Consider the following 20572-nt stretch of genomic DNA (forward strand, 5'->3'; position numbering starts at 1 on the left):
AGAAATAGACATTTCGATTCATTCTGATAACATGTGATACCTGAAATACTTAAAATCTTCTACTGAATGGCTCCCCAGATATCCTGTTGGTTTTAAAAGTGCATCTGACAAAATGGATACACTTTTAAGGCTTTTGCTTAGCTGTAGTACTGAAGTGGCAGGTTGCTTTCATGGCTGCAATAACCTTGACTCAGAGGGTTTCTATCAGTAATAAATTGTTACCAGAGCTCATCATAAGTGCCTTCCAAACGTGAGGATAGTTTTTCGTTTTTCAGGGGTGTGTTATCATTCTGACATTTCTGACGTGCCCGTGAACTTAGCCCAGTGAACAAATTCTTTTCCACAAGCCTAAAATATTCTTTTATTATTTTTATTCTATTTTAACTTTGAAACTAAGGATTTTGCAAAGTCCGGCTTCTTTCTTCTTCATTGACACTTACTTGGAAGACCACCATGAAAAGGAAAGTAGCTGTACTTCTGCTGAATTATTTCCTTTTACTGGCAGGACTGCATTACAGTGCCACGCCTCTCTTCATGCTGAACAGGACAGGCTTCTTTTAAATGATCTTGGTGCATAGCTAGCATGGGAGCTACATGCTTCTTGTTTGTAAAGCTTTCTGGGCTGTATTTACACTGGAGAAGTAGCTGAACTGCTGCTACCACAAGTTTTTACATTAAAAAATTATCGTAGCAAGTGTCTGGACAATTGTAAATTTTGTATCTTTAGTTTTCAAAAGTTCTAGATATGATCCAGGGAACTACAGAACAGTAAGCTGGATGTCTGCAGCTGATAAATTAGTTGAATAATAGCAGACAATTGAACATAGTTATTTTTGAAATCATTCTGCAAAAGAAAGTCATCTGTCATAATTTGTTCTGAAGTTTTTGCACATCCAGCAGCAAAGATTAACCCTTTTCAGCACTCAAGAAGCTAAATCATGCCTTAAGAGGCTGAGAAACAGGTAGGCATAGAACACAGGGAACAGAACAGATAGACTTTTTCATTAAAACAAAGCAAAAAACAGCAACAACAAAAAACCCCAAACCACCACACAACCACATAGTTTCAGGGGTCTGATTTTGTCTCCAGAGTTAATACCACGTATTTGTAAAATGGCAATTAGTAATAACGTGGGGAGAGGACAGGTGAGGGCTGAGGAAGCATCTTCACGTGAGGAGAGTGTGTCTGATACTTGCTTTGTTAGCATTTGTCACCCATTAATGAACTGATATCACTGACATCAGGGCAAAGTCTAATGTAGTCTTGCACTCCTGCTGTTTATTAATGCTCTGCTGCAACTTGACCCACTCATTTGTTTTTATTTTTATTAAAGTCTGCTCCCTAGCAATTTTGTTACTCCTGGCAAATGCACGTAGGAATGATCTGTGCTTGCAGGTAACTGTGTCCATGGCTATGAGAAAGAATGAAGAAGCATGTTGCTCATTTTGCACCTTAACCTCGTTGCCTGATCAGTTGATTGTAGCTTTAAATTTGTGACACGAGGAAAAAAAGTACAAGGTTGACAGCAGTTTCCAAGTACTAACTGAAAAATCCCTTTGATCGAGGCCCCTGTAGGAAGGCTGCATTACTGCTAGGAGCCACATCTCTCATCTCTGAGCACTGCTCAGTTTTTTGGAGGGTCTGTCTCTGGTGTTGCAGGTAGTGATTCGTTCTTTTGTAAATTACTTCACTCCAGATCCGTGTATTCTGGATAACCTTCCACCTGTTGGGGAGCTCTGTGAGTAAAGCCCCTAAACACCAAGTGTCTGGTCCACTTTCCCCTCTCTGACCTCTTTTTCACTTGTTCCCTCTGGCCTGCTTTCTCTCTTCACCAGACATACACCTTGGGTACCTCAGCGTATTCGCTTTTCCATCTTCTCTGTTGTGCTGTTTTCCTTTCCCCTACGTTACTTCTCTTCTCTGCTTGTGCTTTGCCTCCACCTTTGCAGGAGTTTGCAAGAAAGACGTGAAAGGAGAGAAAGTGAAGGGGGAGGGGGTCAGTCTACCCTACTCTACTTTGGGCACCTGACAGTTTTGGAGCTTGTGTTCTCTTGTCTCTTCAGTGAGCAGGGGACAGCTCTGTGCCAATGAGTTGGGTACTTGTAGTTAGCTAGCATCAGCATCCACCCTTGTGTATTGAAGAAGTAAACAGTAATGAGAGGTTCAATACTGATGCCGCTTCATTTTTTTTCCTTTTTCTCTCATTAGCAGTCCAGTTATTTTCACCCTGGTTATGATGTGTTGTTTTGTGGTCTTGTATTGTTCAGTATTTTTATTGCCTTAGAGACAGTGGTTAAATTTTACCAGTGTATAATCAGAAATGTTTGAAAATAGTTGGAGTACCATAGATAAGGAATCCTTATGTCTGAGTGACTTTGTGCTCCCTGTGTATTTTCCAGCTTCATTTTTGTGTGTAGCCATGTAACTGAACATCTGGCCTGGGTTTTGGGCAGCAAATTGTTTTTAGGGAGCTGTGTAAGTTCAGCACAGCGGTAACAACTGATTGTAATGTCTGAATGGCAGCATAAAGGTTATTTCATTCTTGCTAAAATAAATATCTGCCTCGTTGAATTGTTGTGGCCTAATGGGGGAGGTGTCCTCTGTGCCTGTCATGTTTTTTTTCAGGAAAAGGACAGGATATGGAATAGCTTTGACATTTCCTGAGTCATTGCTTACTCATACGCAACACACAATTAGTGGAGATGCAAAACTAGCTGAGCTAAGTTAATTTTCAGAGTAGTGGTGAAGAGCATGATATGCCCTGGATTAACACTGTCCTCTTTCTTGCCTGCTGTGATCTCCTCAGACTTTGCTTTAGCCCTGCAGCACATTAGTTTTAAGCTGTTGGACCCTTTATAAAATCCAGATGTGCAGCTGAGAGAAGTATTCTTTCTCCCCACTCAAACTCAAATGATTCACTCAGGTTACCACATCACTTAAAGATCATTGTGTCTCAGAGAAGATGTCACTTCAGTTGCAAAGTGATTGTAGTATTCAGTAAAGCAAAATAACTGGATGATTGGATGTAAAAGGGAACAAAGCATCTCCGTGAGTGTAGGTGGGTGTTATTTATTGCCTAGCAAAGGCAAAGATACATCATAGATAAACTTGCCATGGTTTTCTTGGTTGACCCTTTTTTTTTTATTGTTATTATTCCTTTCCAGAAAAAGAAGAGAGAGCTTTTTGTAAATAGAAATGTTGGGATGGCCAAAAAAAAGTGTGTATTTTATGGAAGTTTCTAGTTAAAAATCCTGTGTTAAATACTTTGCCCTGTTTGTTCAGACTGTTGGTTTTGTCTCATTAGAATTTGGGGTTTGATTTACCCCTCAAACATATTTTTATGAACATTCTTTCTGCTGCCCAACTGAGAGGCAGTTTGTTGTTACTTTTGTGTTGGTGTTGTTTTTTGTTTTTTTTCTTTCCTGGCAAAATTTTGTGTTGCAGCTATTTCTATGCTTCAGAAACATAATACGCTCTGGGGGCAGATCTTGGAGATCTTTGACTCTAATGAATACCAGTCACGTGGGAGCAGATAGATGATTTATTACTTGAGCATATTTTTGATAGCAACGCCTGGAGAAATTTTTAGTGGTGGAGAAGAGAGATCAAGAAAGAGAAGGATGCAGTTGAAAGAAATTAGTGGCAAAGTGATATTAGCTCTCACCTCACTTCAAGGCTGTGGTTTGTAATGCCAGCATTGTGAATGAGCCCAAAACAAAACATCCATCTTTTTCACATTCAAGAACAGTCTCTAGGGAATTGTGTTGTAGAAGCAGATCTTAAAATGAACACCAGCGATATTGCTCAGGGCCTCTAAAACTGAAAGACATTTCTTCTAGTATTTATTGTCTTTGGCAGAACTGTTATCCTCTCTTTATATTAACTGCTGCATGAAGTGTTGTCTTTGTCTTGCCAAAACTTCTGTTCATAATATAATTTTTTCTTAGGTTGTCTTGCTTTTGATAAAGTCTTAACAATAATGAATCAGACTCTTGAATGTGAAATTGAGTTCCTTTCCTGAGGCTGAATATAGGAATCAGTCACTGGTGTGGTGCCAAGATTTGCATTCTAAGAAGAGGTGACTGTCAGTCTTGGGGAGCTCTATTGCTCCTCTCCATGGAACATCTCAAGGGTACCTGCATAGCAGAAGCATCTGTTCTGTGCGAAACAGAGGAGTTAATGTATCAACACAAAGTCCTTGTGTTTTATTTCAATATCCCTGATATTTGGAGTTGCTCTTTGGCTCAGCGTCTCCTAAGACGAAAGGTTTCCAAATAGCTCATTGTTACTCCCCTTGATTTTCCAATTTAAAAGAATAAGATTTTTTTACGTGTCATTTGAGCTTCCATTGCCAACAATAAGTAGTGCCCTGCTTGTCTGCAAGTGTTTGGTTTTGCTTGTCAGTGAACTAAGGTATGATTTATCATTTATAATCCTGATAAAACTGGGGTGTTAACATTTTCTATTTTTCTATCTCTTCCATACCAATAAATGGGTGTTTATTGTGGCTTCACTGATGTCCTCTTAGCAGTTGAGAGGAGCTTCATTCTAGAAACCTGTGAGCCACTGCCTATTGTGTTGGTCAGGTGGGTATTTCTAAATGTTTGACAAATAAGGAAAGGGCCTTCTTTATCACAGGGGATAGTGTAAAAGTGTCCTTTTGTTGTGGTATACTCATGACAAACACCTAAACTGAAGTCCTTTGAGACACTTAACACTCTTCAGAGGTCAAAAAAGTTGGGGTTTTTTTCCCTTATTACTCTCTGATTAACTGTTCTAATATTAAAACCTGAAAACGAAGTACAGATTCTTTCTTTGAAGTCCCACTTTCTTCTTCAATGTCTTTTTCCTATGGGGTCTATTGTGACCCTTCTCTCTCCTTTCATGGTTTTCCTTTGCTGATCTATGTGCTGTTTTCTCTCACTGGTAGGAACCTTCATTGTGTATTGATCTGTTCCTTTTGTGACAATCTCCACAGCTTCATTCCAGGCCTCCCTTTCGCTTGGGAAGCTGTACATGCAGCATTACCCTCTCTGCTGTGCAAACTGAATGCTTCATCCTAAGAGAGCAAACAGCTTCAATTGAACCTTTTATGTATGGTGCTTAATCTCTTGAGGGTCTGATCATGATTTAAAACAAACCAAAACAACAACACAAACCTTTCCAAGTAGTGCTATAATAGAATTTTTTTTTACAGGATAAACTTGCATGTATCTTTGCTCACATTTCACATTGCTGAAGTGGTTTCCTTTATTGTTGTACTGATCATCCGGTAGGTGCATCTTAGCAAATTCTGACAATTGCCTAAAATTTGAGGATGAAGTAGATAACTCTGCTTTTGATTCCCTACTGAACCTTCTCTCACGTGTGGAGAAAAAGGAAATTAATCAGACACTGGTTAAAAACTCAGATTCCCCATGAGAACCAAAGGCCCCTACAGACTGTACCATCTTTTACTCCTGCTACAAGGTATGTTTAGTCAATTTGTCTTTTCCTAAAGCCTGAGAAAAGCATTTCTGGTTAAATGCTAAACCAAAACATTCCCTTGCAGATAACACAGAGCATGCAGAAAAGGCAGCAATGGGTATTGATGCGTCTTTCACAAATACAGTGTAGGTGGGGTGAGAGCTGAGAAACAGTTCAGTGGATGAATTCAAGAGATATCTGAGAACACGATGAGTATAGGGTCCTTGAGGTATTATGAATGCTGAAGTACACATCTGAAAAGCTCTGCAAGCCAAGTAGGTTTTAGGAGACTGATTGAGCTGAGCATCTTCCTTGCTGAAAAATCTTACCTAACTGGTCATGGTATAAAAAATAGTAGACTTCATAGTACAACATTACCATCCAGTAGATAATTTCTCTGTGCTCTTCTTTGCATTAATTGAATAAGATTTTTAATTGTTATGAAATATGTTAGTATGGCCTATAATGTGTCTTATCCATATATTTATGGTTACATTGAAGAAACCAGAAGACGTTGTCCTGTCTGCTGCATTCATTTGTAAGCAAAGCACCTGGTGCAATTACAGCTTTCTTCATTCTGTCCCAGAAATCAATTGACAGTGACCTTAGCAAAGCCAAGAGTATCAAGGAGCTGTGTCACATACTCGTGCACAAGAAGATTCAGGTTGCATCCCTCATAGACCAGGACTGGCTGAAAAATACTGGGGAGAGGTCCTAGATTAACCCATAATTTTCCTTCACAGAGGGACATGTATTACTCTTGGAACTGGAGATTGTTGGATTTTTACTCAAAATAGGTAGACAGAAAGAAAATATTTGATGGTAGGTATAACACTAAGAATGAGCAAATTAAAAAGAGTTGCCAGGTGTCTGAGAATTCTCTGAAAGCAAATTGATAATTTTAATTTGGGAAGTTAAACAACTTAAGATGATTAGGGGAGAAAGTGTGGGGAGAAGTAATCATAAGTAGAAGGGAATTAGTGATGGAAAAGTTTGTTCATTCCAGTTTGACTTTTTTTGACTTTTGACTTGAAGATTCAGGGATTGGAAGTTGTTACCCAAGACCTCAGAAATGTGCTGCTTTTTCAGCAGCCTGACCTGCTCTGGTCTCTGGGTCAATAGTTAAGAATGCCAGGATCACGTGCTAGCTTGAACACAACTATAGACTTGTATGGGGATAACAGGTGTCTTACTAGATTTTTGAGCATGTAAGCAAGTTTTCTACTGACTGCTTCTTTCCCTAAGTATGTTTTTCATTTTCTAGTGTAGGAGACATAGAATCAGCAAAACTTCCCTAACTTTCTTTCTTTAAATATCAGAGAATTATCAGTCAGCAAATGTCCATTAAAAGTAGACTAGCATAACAAGTAATATTTGTGCTTTTCTGAACAGACATAAATTGACAAGTTCTAATTTTAAACAAAGGTGATGTCTGCAACTAATGGATGAACACATCTTCCTGGCTGACAGACATTTTCTCTAAGACGCAGCATTAACACAGATGTTTTCTGAGGTCTTGCTGGAATTCTTTTTTTCATCTGCGTGTGCACAACATTGAAGTGTCTTGCATTTTCAGGGACCTGTGCTGTGTCATTCCGATCTGCTAACCAAATCATGCTTATTGAAAACATTGCTTTCTCCACATGTATGCTTTCCTGCTTGGACTTTTACCTTGAAAAGGAAAAAAGAAAGGTGCTCCAAGGTCTTCTATTTCATTTTTGCATCCCATCCAAGACCCCCTCAGAGCTGCTCTCTAAAGAGGAGGAAATCCAAACAATTGTTAGCTGATGGCAACAACAACACTAGCTGACAATCAGCAGCTTATCCTTCCTACTCTTCCACTGACATGTAAGCCCCCTGAGAGTGTCTAAGGAAGCCAGGAGTTTACTGCTTTTGTAAACCTCCTGTGGTGTCTGATAGAAACATGGCACGCTTACTTTGGTATTCATATGTCATCAGGAATTGCTGAAAACACGAGAGAAAAGGATTAGTACTGGCTATGAGAAATAGGAGGAAAAGATGCATTTTATGTAAACAAAGTCAGAAGGACCTTGTAAATAATTGTTGAAATCAGCTAGGGAAGCTGATGGAATGTAATAATTCTGGAGTCTTCTTGGCAGGAGTAGTATTTATTGGCTGGATTTAGTATAGTACTGAGCATGTCAACTAGGTATAAAGTTGTTAGTGCTGGAAAACTCTGTGTGTTGTGAACAGGCATAAAATGCAATAAGCTGTGTGGTGTGGACACAAACATAGTATGCCAGGAAACAGAGAATTCTACAGCAGGTCAACATGGACACAGCCAGCTTCATCTGAGCGTGCTTATTTTATACATACTGGTTTATTAGGCACATCCAGTGGTGCTTTTTAGGAAAGGTTTACCCTAACAAGATGAAGCAAAGACGTATCACAGCATTTTCATGCACTGAGAGTTGTCTCCTAAACTCCTGTGCTGACAAAATTCTGAAAGTAGATTTCAAATCTGGATTTGTGGGAGGGATTTCTGAGTTGACTGTCTATGAAACTGCATGAAGGAAAATGGAAACCATATGCAATCCACTACACAGATCTGTTTTTCATTTAAATCTTTTCCTGTATTATATTTTTTGCTGGTAGGAGAAAGAAACAAACTGCTAGATGAATAGTATAGAGCTTAAAATAAAAGGCAGTGCATTTTTTAAAACTGAAGAAAGAAATGTTGTTTGACCGGTACTATAATTGTGCCTAGGATTCTGTAGGAATGGGACAATTTATATATAATATGCTGGAGCATCTGTTGTTCTAAGTGTTAGTGGATTGAATCAACTGCAAGAACTGCAAGGTTGCTGCATTAATAGAACCGTGCCATTCTGGTGGCACAGAATAGATGCTTTTATGAACTTTTTAGCTCCGAATGCAAATTTAGTAGTTCCTAGTATTGTTAAAAAAAATCCTTAATCCGGTGTGGAGTTATGGAAAATTTCACCATCTCTGAAAACAGTCCAGTGGATTTGCTCAGTCTCAGAGTTTGGTTTGTTTTTTTTTTTTCCTAGCTTTGAAAGCTAGGAAAGTTCACTTTTAAAAAGCCCTTAACGCCAAGGTAGTCCCGTGATTTTGCACACAGCCTGGGAAAAGAAGGACAAATAAACCAGAATACAGCTCTTTTAAAAAGCTGAATATTTTAATATATTGGATGTGCTGTACTTCAAGTCCTGTCTGTGAATGAAAGACTGAGATGGCTGAAAGATTCTCTGCATCTTTTGGAAGCTATACGGGATGGAGAAGCTGGGTCGGAATTGCCAGGTGCTCAGCAGTACGTGTGTGGGAGTGGTAAACACCTCCATTTGTGCAGTGATTTCAGGCTGCTGAAAGTGCTACCCAGAAATGTAAACAGCATGGTAAGGAATGAATCTCTTTCATTCGGTCAGGGTGGCAGTGAAAATGAAGCAAGGGAGAACGATCCTTACATGCAGTTTCTTTAGATTTCCCAGAAAAACGTTGTCTAAGTCTGCTTGAAAAATAACAACACTATCAGAAAGGAACATTCAGAAGTTTTCTGTAGCTCCTGTCAGCTGCATGGATGAAGGCTGAAAGGCCACGTTCATTTGCTCTTCAAGCAGACGTTCAGTATTTTTATGGAACTACAATAAGAATGTGGAAATAGCTTCTGAGCACAAGAAATGCACTGAATAAAAGGTAGAATAAAAGGTAGTGCATCTTTTGCGCAGTGAAGGGCTGCACAAAAAGAGCCAACTTGCAAAAGTGATGAGGGGGACTTTGAGAAAGCCTCAGCAGATCGCGTGCTGATGACGCTGCTGTCACGCTGTTGGTAGAAATCTGGTTTGATTTAATTAACAACAAAGACGTGAAGGGACACAATGGCATAACCAAAGAGGAAGTCAGAGAAGCTATTGAATGCTTTTACAGTCCTGTCAGGGTCACACCACTCACGGGTTCTCTCGGAGTATTCGAATTCCAAACAGGATAAGAAATGGAACTGTAATTCAGGGGAATGTAGTTCTGAATTCTTGCCTTTTTTTGTTGATATTAAATATGAGAGAGTGTTGTTCTCCTTCATTCTTTTGGGGAAGGTGTTGATGAGGTATATTTAATTCTAGAATTCAATCAATCGTAGAAATGCACTGACATTCCTGTCCTGTGAGAGGAGGTACAGTGTAATTTGGAATTGGTGGAGGCAAAGCTTCCTAGCAAACTGTGTGTGTTTTTGTTTAAAAAAAGAAGGAAAAAAGGACGGATCTTTATGTAGTGCTAAGGTGCTGAGTGGGCAGAAGACACAATTATTGTATCCCTGTGTCTTATTGACAAAACATGTAAGTTCTTATTTGAATCACAATAGAATAATTTGTTAAAATATTTCATCCCTCAGAAATCCAGATGAACTAACGAAATGATGTGAATCCTTTTGAAATATATTTCCTGGCATATCTCAGTCCCCTCCACGCTCTCTGCTTGTGTCTCTAAGCTGTACGCACATCAAAGTATCGATTGCCTCTGTGTGCATCCAAATCTGAGTGTAAAAGCTGCAAATCTAAGTTATGGCATTTGGATCCTGCTATGACAGAAACGGTTACTGCAAATAACACTAACATTTGGCTTGTGTTTTGTTTCACAAAATCTCATTTGCTTTTAGAAGTTAAATTAATTTTGGAGGGAAAGGGAAATATTTTGTTTCTCAGGTTGGATAAATCATAATGCTGTCTTTGGTCTGAAGCTTTCCAGTTAGTTAGAGAGAAACATGTTTTTCTGTGGAAAATTTAGCTGTTTGAGTTTGAGTGTGAGCTGTTTGAGTGTATTTGAATTATCTGAAATTTTATTTATATACTTTCCACCTGTTGAGAAATATTTATGGCGTTCTTTTAAGCTTTCGTTCTTGATTCAAGCCCCTGTTTTGAAACTTCATATTTGGCGTACTTGGTGGTATTGATATTGTATGCCCTGACTGGAAGAACAGTCATGGGCATTTAAAAAAAAAAAAACCTTCTTTGTGCTGTCTCTCCCTTCTTCACTATGAAGATTCACCAGGGGTTTCATCACATACAGTCAATATGCTGCTGTTTTAGAAGCCTCAGTTAGGTTGAAAGATGGTGCGCATTCCATTCCATATCCAGTCGTGTTTTGATCTTTCAGAAAAGGGATGGTAGAAAATTTCCTGTGGAAGACAGTGAGATTGAGTAAATCTCAATGTGATGTGAATATTTAATGACTGCAGTTTAGAGTCTGTTTATTACATCATTAGCCCTCACTTTAAAAAAGGAAACACTGTGCATTTGTAATAGAATCCTAGCTTAGGAACTGAAAATAGATATGTGAGTTCATCAGTGTTAGGAGAGAGCTACTAATACATAAAGGCAGTATAGAATTACTTTAAATAGGATGACTGTATCAGACTGTCGGATATGTTGCACAGCTCGCCCTGTGACCGCAGTGCTTCCATTCTCCCAGCAAGATCAGCATCAGCCCTTCAGATCAGCTAGTTCTGAATGAGCCATCTCAAAGCAAGCTGGAAAAGTCAGTGTATAAATCAGCTGTAATAGCAGATGGTACTCCAAAGAGAAGCTCTTGTCCTATGGAGTGTAAAGCTCTTGTTCTGAAGCTGAACCTATGCTTGTTTGTGTGTGTACATACAATGCTTCGTATGATGAGGAAATCATGGGGATTGTCGTGTTTGTTTCACAAGCTTCTGTATTCACTGTAGTATAGACTTGGGGATTTAAAGCACAATGATACTGATACGTTCCACAAAAGGAGATACCGGAAAAACGGAATCTCAGGAAAGATGCTTCATAATTCACCGGTGTTGAAAATGCTTAGAGGAAATAAATGTATTTATAGTGGTGATGTTGGGAATAACTGTATGTTTGGGGCGAAAAGGAGATGAAGATTTTTGCCCTTGTCTGTTGCCTATTTGTTGTGTGGCCTTGAACAAATTCTTTCTGCTTTGGAGTCTCTCTCTTCTCTGTAAAGCCTTCAGCTCAGACCATGATGCAAAGTGCTTGTCTGGAGCTGGTGAAATAGTGACTGAAACAGGTAGTAGGGAATGTTTGAAGCTCTGCAAGAGATGCTGATTAGGTATGCAATGAGGGATGGATTGTGTATACACGGTTGAGCTTTTTAGGCTCTAGGATGAAGTCTGTCTCATGAAGTCTCTTGCAGTGTCCCTTTTATGATACCTTGTGGAAGACGTGCATTTGAAAAGCCAGAAAAAGAATTCTTCATACAATATATATTGTCTCTCTCTTTGGAGAAGAGCTTTGCAGAAAGATCATGTTTTGATGCAGTCCCTTTCTGGAATATAACCTGCCAGCTAGTGTTTCTGTATCCTTATGCCTGTGAAATTTGGCTAGAATTGCTTTGGACTACGATGACTTGGATTCAAATTGGGATTTCAGTGGGGTCTCCTTTGTCACATGGCCCTAAGGCCATATATTTGAATCTGTGTTTTGGAAAATGTATCGTCTGTTGCATCTCCCAAAGAGTCTCTTGAATTGATTCTCAGTCCTCTCAGGGCCCTTCAGTTCATCCCTCCAGCAGCTTCCTCTCTTTGTCTGTCATATCTACAGGCTGCAGCCTCCTAATTCTAGGAGGTGTAATTCTGCAGTTCTTTTTGCATCCAGTCCCCTTCTTGCCTAGAGCCACTCTAGTCCCACCTATTGCTGTACTTCTCCGTGTCCAGTATATTTCAGTCATATCAGAAACTTCAGTGGCACATTGAACCTCTTGCCTTAATTACCCTTTACTGCTATTTTACCTCTATCTCCTTTCCCATGATATCACTCCACTTCCCAAAGTCTACCCCCCCAGAAACTTGTCATTTTTTACAAACTTCCTATTCTCTACATAGATACCTCATCCGTATGTTTGATGGGGTTAATAGTCAGTATGTGGCACTTTGCACAGAGGTAAAAAGCCAAACACAAATATGAATATGTCCTGAACTATGATGTATTACAAGGGCAAAAAAAACTCCAAAACTTCCAAAAAGGTGTGGATTTTCTCAAATGAGTTCGTGTTACCGAAAGATTGATATGAATAAGGGAATGACAACTCTAAACAAAGCCTTCTCTCGGGGCTTTGGTCTACTTGCGATGCACTCAGGTACTCTGCCAGAGATCTGGTTTTTAGTTTTCTTTTTCTTTTGTTTTGTTGCTTTGCACTCAACTGATAATACAGATTGTTAGTTTGTAACCAAGCTGTCATAACGTGAGACCATGTAATATCAGGTTGGGTTTGGAAAGAACATCCTCTAGGAGAGGAGTCTGTGGAAGTCGTGTCTGGTTCATTCACCTAATTGCATCTGCAGCCCAGAAGATCCTTCTGCATAGATATTATATTTATCTTCACTCCCTATCATAATTTCAGCATTTAAAAATAATTAATAAAGACGTCTGGTGAAGGCCAAAAACCTAACGGTAAATTCCTTTTACATAGAGTATGTGAATATAATGAAAGAAAAACATTCTCCAGAGCCAGAAAGTCAGAAATGAGGCCTTGCTTTATGGTATCTGAAGGTAACATCAGGGAGAGCTATTAAACACATGCCCAATTTATAGTCTTCTGTGCAGAGTCTGATATTTCACACCATACTATGCTCTTCATATGTTTGTGAGGGTGTTGGTGATTCATTCTTTTAGCGTAGCTCTGCTCCTATCTATGGATTTTTTGACTGAATCTATAGTAAAAACAAAAAGCTTCTTCACTGATCTTTGGTGAGATTAAGCACAACTCATTCGTATAGTTGTCACAACTGTGTTGCATTTCTTTGCTCTGTTCGGCCGTATTACCTGAGGTAATTTGTGACTTGCTTTGCAATGATAGTGTTACATGTGATAAAGGGATAAATAAAAGTTAGATGTAACACCAGTCTGTGTTCAGGGACATCCCTAAGAAACCCTCAAACATCTGGATATCTAAACATAATTTTTTCACCTCTACCTACACAGATAGGCCTGCAAGTGTGAAGTGGTTCCTACCAAGGTTTGTTTCTTTCCCTAGAAAGGAATTTAGTTCTTTTTTTTTTCCCTAGGAAAACTGGATTTGATAAGCTATTTATAAATCTAAATGTTTTCAGAAGCGCTTGTAAACACACTTAGAAAATTCTTCCAAGAATTTTTCCAGATCCCTAGAGGAGGCAATTAAAGTTTTTCAATGTGTCTCATGAAAGTAAATGTTACTGAATTAACTTCATCTTGTGAGTAGTCTCCAGGTTCTTCTGTGGGCCTTGGGATGCATTTGTGAAGAAAAGTGGAGCCTGTGCCAGTACAGCAGAATAAAAACCACTGAAAGATGCAGAGTAAATGCTATCAGGTGGAAGGAGATTAGAGAAGGGAGGACAGCAAGGCTGGGGTTTAGAAGGGAGTGCATGGCACGGAGGAGGTTGTCCCATGTCAGGTGGCACTGCAAGATTTAATATATGCTGCTAGAAGATAGGTACAAAGCTGAAATTTTGCACTGTCTCTTGTAATTCAGTATGTGATCAGGCAAAGATCTTGCTCCCAGCAGACCAAGAGGTACCTGAATAATATAGACAGCCTCCCAGAAATCTCCATGCTATAGTCATATGGATAATGGTAAAAATTAAATTTGCTCACAGCATTTAGTCTCTCCAAGGCTTTGTGACACAAATACCAGTGTTAGACTCTGAAAGAACACCCAAGGGTTGCACTAGCTATGCCTGGAGACCTTGTTAGCTAAATAAAAAATGAAGAAGTTGATATTCCATTAATAACTGCAGTCTTATCAAGGTGGCTTCTTAGAAATGGATGCTAGTTCTCTCTTGCGTTGAAGTACAGATAGCCAAATCATGTGTCTGTTGTACCTGAAGGATGTTTACCTGGATCTGGTTTGGGTGTGTGAAGACGTTGAATGCTTTCACAGGGAAATACAAGTTAGCCTTAAGAAACTCTTCCTTTCTATTCATTACATGCTATTAACCTGGTTTGGTAATTTTTTTCCGAACAATATTTATTTATTGTGATTCAAAGATGTTGCTCTAATGTTCACATGGGGAAAGAACCCTACTTCCTTGTCCTACAATCATCTCATATGATTGCTTTTCAGCATAGGCAATATGTATGGTGGCCACTGCTGAAGCATGGTTATGTGTATGAACAGGAATCTAGAGCTCCTTCCATACTGCTTGTATTATACAGTAACATTTTACCTAAAAGTGCTGCATTCTGGTTTCCATCTCCATTAAGACCGCTTGTAAACTGTTATGGAAATTCCAGAATACATTGCAGTGCTGGAGACCTGACTATCTGTTTCCAATAGAAGTGACAGCTGCAATTTACCTGAAATGTTTGGTCTGTTCTGTGAAATAACTCAAATTTGCTAAAGTCTTTCCCAGCCTCTTCCCAATGTCAAAGGGAAAGTTTAAGAATTCCTGCGAATGCTGGATGGTATGAAAAGCAACTAGATGTAGGCAGATATTCGCTGTTTTCTTCTGCTCACTGTCCTACTCAGCCTAACTGACTAAGAGAGAGTAAAGCAGAAGCAGTAGTTTGCTGTATTCTGTTTGCTTCCACCTGGTACGAATGCCCTCACAGTTAAAGGAGCTGAATGTAGGTGAGTACCTGAGGCTGCAAGATGTGCACTGATTCTGGAGATGTGGCAGAGATCCCATGCTGAGCTGGGAGGGTTTTCCTTCAAGAGCTCTCAAAGTATGATCAGTGAGACCCAGTAATATGGGAACCCTCCAAATCATGTTGTTTGTTTTTCAAAGCAGAACCACATTTTGCTAATAGCTTTTCTTAAGAATTCTGTTTGAGGACTATGAAGTATTGAATCTGTATTAATCCAGTGCCACCTGCTGAGGCAGCAACTGCATTATGTGCTGCATCTCTACTGACAGTGGAGGCAAGCGGATGCTCAGATAATCCTACCTAGGAATAAAAGCTGCTGCCTTTGGAGAGATGTTTCTGGAAATGCATAAGGAACTTTCTGTTATCCTTTTAAGTTCTGTTTAATAAGACTTGTGCTCTCTTCTGTAGCACAGATCTTTTCATCATTTACTAGAAAGCACCTTCCTTCACCATCAGTTGCACATCAGTCTCCATTAGGAGGTCCAGGTTTATTTTACTTATTACTTTTTCCCTATCTTACATTTCTAAGAGTGCAACTCAAATGCTCTTTACTATAGGTTACCCTCCACCCCCTCCCTTCTTAATTGTTTACTCAGAGCTCAGAGAATACAATTCATTGTTAGGAAGAAAGAGAATAATTCAGACAACTTGGCCAATCAGGGTACAGCTTGTTTTAATTTTTATACTGCCTCTATTGTCTGGAAAATATGACTTTTATAAGCATGATAGTGCAGGCATGAAATGAGTTTTTGAAAATGTTACATCCGTAAAATGAGAGGGTCTCAGCAATCGATTAAGTGCTCAAGAGAATGCTATAATGTTGCAGTGCTCTTTAGGTGTGAGCTGTACAAATACCGCAAACAAAAATCTACGTGAAAGGAACGTTATTTGCAAAGTCAAGTACTCAGAAGCTAAGAAATGCTGGATTTATGGTTGTTTGTGCAAATATAATTCTCCGCTCTTGTATGTGCTCTCTGTGCACTGACTGAGGCAGGAATCCCAGAGAAAAGTAGTATGCAATCACGTAATTAGATACTTAATCACAATGCATCCGCATAGGGAGTGGAAACCAAGCTGTATGTGCAGCCATAAATCTGACGTTCCCTGGCTCTCAGGTACTCGATGTTGAAAGAATTTCATTTAAATTGTGGCATTTGTTGGTTTTAGGTACGATTTCCTGACTTTAGGGAGGAAAAGGCTCAAATACAGTACTCAACTGTTAAGGTTGGATGCAACTCTAATGATGGAAGTTCAGGGCGAGGGGCTGAACTTCCCAGCTGGCCCAATTCTCAAGTAACACAGCACAAGCTGCTAGAAGCACAAGCAGTGTGATGCTGGGGACATGAGATATGCTTGCCCTGCCGATTGACCCACTGCAACTGTAAGCACTCTGCCGGCATTTCAGGCCTTCTTGCTTCAGCATTGCAATGCAAATCATTGCTAAAGGAGTTGTAGGAATTAACCGTGGTGGCTGGCAAGAGAAGAAAATTGTGTCTGTGCAGAGGGGGTCAATTGCTAGATTCAGGTATCTGGGGCATGAGGAATGCCAAGCTCAATCTGTTTTTCTTCTGGGTCAAGAAAAGTGGAACAATTTCATGTGATGGAGAAGAGAAAGAAGAATAAAAAGAAATAAACTAAAAAAGCTCCTGGCTCAAGGAATGCTTTTATTCTGCCACGTTTTATCAAGAACCTTCTACAAACAGCACAGATTTGAGCGATCTTCAAATATAAATCCACAAGATGGATTAATAATAGGAAATGTGAGGGAGTTAAAATATTCCAGAGTTCTGTTATCTCCTATATTCAGAATGGTGTGCCCATTTTGAGTCTTTTACAGTACATCAGGAGTTTTGGAAAAGAATAGGTGGTTGTAAGAAGCTATCGGTTCAATTTATCTTCAGTAAATAGCCTGTCAAACCTGACGGATACTTGTTCATAAGAGTAGCAGCCATCTCGCACCGAAGAAAAGCCAACCCAAGCCTCAGAACAACCTACAGCTATCCAAATATTCCCGCTAGCAACTAACTGCTTTGGGGGAAGCTTTGTGAACTGGGCACAGCTCAGCTCGCTCGTCACCCTGCTGCCTTGACAGCATAACACAGATGTGACTGTGCCATGGCAGTGCGAGTGGGATTTGTGTACAGATAGCCCTGTTTTGGGGGTGGAAAACTTGCAGTGAAGTGAGTAGATTCTTGGCCTTTGACCCTTTGCTTTTTAATACATCACCTACGTTCTGTAACTCTCATGTGGAACTGCACATCAGAAGTGTAATGTGAAACTGATTTTGCAAAACAATAAATTGCAGAGAGCTTGAGGAAACAGGTGGTTTTAGTTAGTAAATTGCACATAAAATACAAAACATCAGTACATTGAAGGCTTGGCCCCAGAAGAGGAGAAGCTGTGTTTAGCCCCCTTGCTCTCCCTGTTCTGGTGATTGGTTTCAGCTCACTTGCCTTTGGCCCCAAAGGGGGCTGTTCTAGCAGCCTAGAATAGCCAGCAAACAGCAGAGCTCCAGTCACAACCTTCCTGTCTGCATTTGCTGAGGGCTGTAAATAGCAAGTTAAAGCAGCAAGGAATCCGAGCTTCGCACGGGAATACCTTTCATATGGGGATTTCCCACACTGCTGGATTTGCCAGCTCGGGGGACCCTGTTAGCAGCCAGAGTGGCACAGTCTGCTCCATCGCCTGGATCCCGTGGGGGCTGGAGGGTGCCTCTGTTCTTTGTGACCTCTTGTTGTTCTCAAAGACAAATGAAGTCATACTCAGAAAAAATACCCTTCTTTTGCAGAACTGAATGGCTCCAGGAGGCTCAAACTAGCTGCTGTAATGTAGCTTAGTTTAGATTGGATTAATCTTACCAATTTGCCGCATGTGGTAAGGATGATGGTTGCTTCAATTCTCACAGTACCAAAGATGTATGGATGTAAACTGTACTTTCTGAGCTGAAGCTCTCTTTAATGTTGACTTCTAGCTGCGTTGCTGCTAAACTCGTGCCCAGATCCAAGACTGCAGACGCTCACACACAATTAATCTCACAAATTTATGAATGCCAGAGCATGGAGCAAAATGAAAACAACTGGAGGAATGTATAAGGGGAATAATTGGACTGTATCCAGATGTGCATGTGTAAAACATCACCGACTGACTCCTCCCCCATATCCTGTCTGAAGAAAGGAATTTTTTTTCAAAAATAAACTGGGGTTATTTGAAAGAAGTTGTGGTGTCTGAATGAAATCTAATAGGCAGGATCAGTGGTAATTAGGTACATTCTTTGCTCCTTGTTTTTGTTTTGTTTTGTTTTTTAACTCTCTTCGTGTCGTTGCATTTAACAGATTCATTGCCATTTTCAGCGTTACCACTGGAGCTCTTGCTACACATATTTGAGCTGCGGGATAGAAAAAGAGAATCATGAGGATCAAATGAGCGTGCATGCTGCACACTGCAAATTTTTTGAGAAGCAGAGGGCATTTGTTGTGTATCAGGGTACTTTGTGGTGAAGGCACAGAAGGGGCAGTTGAAAGAGTTTTGTAGAGAGAGACTTTATTTAGCTGAGAAAGAAACGTTTCTACCAGTGCCGTGTTTGCAGTTTGGAATAGGAGCCAGGATTACACAGATGTAGTTAAATCCCTGACTTTCAGTGAAGGAGGACTACAGCCGTGCGGGCACTGAAGACCAACGTCTTTCCTGTCCCCACCGCTGTGTGCTTTCTGACAGAGCAGCGGCTGCAGTGGGGCTGGGAAGAGGGGAAACGTGGAAGGGAAGGAGAAAAGTCTAGAGTGGAAAAAAGATCAGCTTCACTGTTTTGTTGATTAAAAATCTGTCGTTCTGCTCGTTATTTTAATTCACTCTATGTTATTTCTCTGTAATAAATTGCATTGCCCACCTTTAAATGCTTATATGCTTTCTCAGCACAAACTTTTCCTAGACATTTTATAACGCTTATTTTCCTCCCCAAATTAAAATAGCAGAGACATTGGCAGCATTTCACAAAACACCCTCTCAGACTTGCTCTACTGTCTTATGTTTACTTTGGTTCTATACCCAAATAAGTTGAGAAAAAGAAAGAAATAGCACCGAATCTTCTTAAAAGCTGCAATTGATACTTACTGTGGGGAAGACTTGTAATGTTCAGATTCTTTTTGTAGTGCTTGCTCACACAGCAATATCTCTGAATCCAAGGGCATGAAAATAAAAACAAAACAAAACAAAAAACCTTTGGGGTTTGGACCACGAGGCTCTAGCCACCTCCCTCCAAAAAGCCTTTATCACAGAAGCACTCTGTGCCGCTTTCTTTTCACAACATCTTGTTTTGGATTTCAACCTTCATTTTAGCTCTGCTTAAAATGGAGTTGAAGCAATATTACAGTTTGGCTCCTGTTGAAGGGATGGGATAGAACTTAGGCTTTTTGTGCTTCAAGGAGTTTGCTGGGTTTTTGTTGTTTGTTTTTTTGTTGGCTTTTTTTTCCATAATGGAAAAAGACATGCTAAGCAGTTCAGGAAGGCTCTTATTGTTGCCATAGATATAAAATTCTTGCACTTAAACTGAATGAGCACAGAGGCATGATAATGTTTTTACTCCAGGTATAAAATTGCCAGACACAAATCTGATTTAACAGAATATGGAACTTAGCATCAAAATGTTTCCTCTAGAATACAGTGAAAGATATTTTCGAGAAATAGCAATAGCCCTCGGATAAAGAGCCCCAGAGGTTCATCTGCAAATGCTTTATAGTTGGAAAGACTCTTCAACAACAACAACAACAACAACAAAAAATAAAAAATCAAGGTTGCCACAGCTCATCATGTTTATTCACTGAAGTTGCAGCAGCTGTTGAGGTGAGATGGGGTTGCCTGGGCAACAGCACATATTGTATAACAGTACCGCACCACCTTCAAACCAGTGAGGTGAGAAGTAGTTTAAAAGCATTACTAAATTTTTATGATACGTCTGCTATATTTTCAACCTTGTGGTTGGCTGAGTTTACCCAGCTTAGCCTCCTTGGAGCCGGGAAAGCTCAGCTGTTGAATGCTGTTTGAAAAGAAGGGGAGAAACCCAATCTATGTGTTTTAAAATGTTGGAGTTAAGCTGTCTCTGTATAACTGGTCTTGTTAATTGTGCCCATGCTCATATTCAGAGTTACAGCTGCGTGTAAAAGCATTTCTCTCGTTTTCATTACCTTCTTTTACAGGAAGAATGACTTTCTGTCACTGCTTTGGATGATAAAAACAGAAGAGATTTGCAAAAACAACAACAACAACAACAACAAACATGTCAAAACTTTGAGAGGTAGAAGCCCTTTGATTTGGCTTCACTTTGTGGTCACATTTCAAATTCGGATAAAATCCTTAGAGCACTCAAATAGCGGGGTTTCCAATTTTTGTGGCAGCACCCAGGTACTGTGTTTTCTTTCCAGTTTGCTTTCTTTCACAGAATCACCAAATGACTGAGGCTGGGAGGGACCTCTGGAAGTCTTCTGGGCCATCCGCCCTGCCCAGGCAGGGACACCAATGCTTTGTGCTTTCC

General features: G+C 39.9%; 1 long non-coding RNA gene across 1 annotated transcript; it reads right to left on the reverse strand.

The window, feature by feature from the left end:
• Positions 1-16692: 16692 nt before the first annotated feature.
• On the reverse strand, positions 16693-20214 carry LOC109369243. Its single transcript, XR_002118051.2, has 2 exons — positions 19156-20214; positions 16693-18433 (listed from the first exon to the last, which is right to left on the reverse strand). It is a non-coding gene; the product is annotated as an uncharacterized LOC109369243 (long non-coding RNA).
• Positions 20215-20572: the final 358 nt, after the last annotated feature.

The sequence above is a fragment of the Meleagris gallopavo genome, chromosome 10 (assembly GCF_000146605.3).
Source record: "Meleagris gallopavo isolate NT-WF06-2002-E0010 breed Aviagen turkey brand Nicholas breeding stock chromosome 10, Turkey_5.1, whole genome shotgun sequence".
Taxonomy (NCBI): domain Eukaryota; kingdom Metazoa; phylum Chordata; class Aves; order Galliformes; family Phasianidae; genus Meleagris; species Meleagris gallopavo.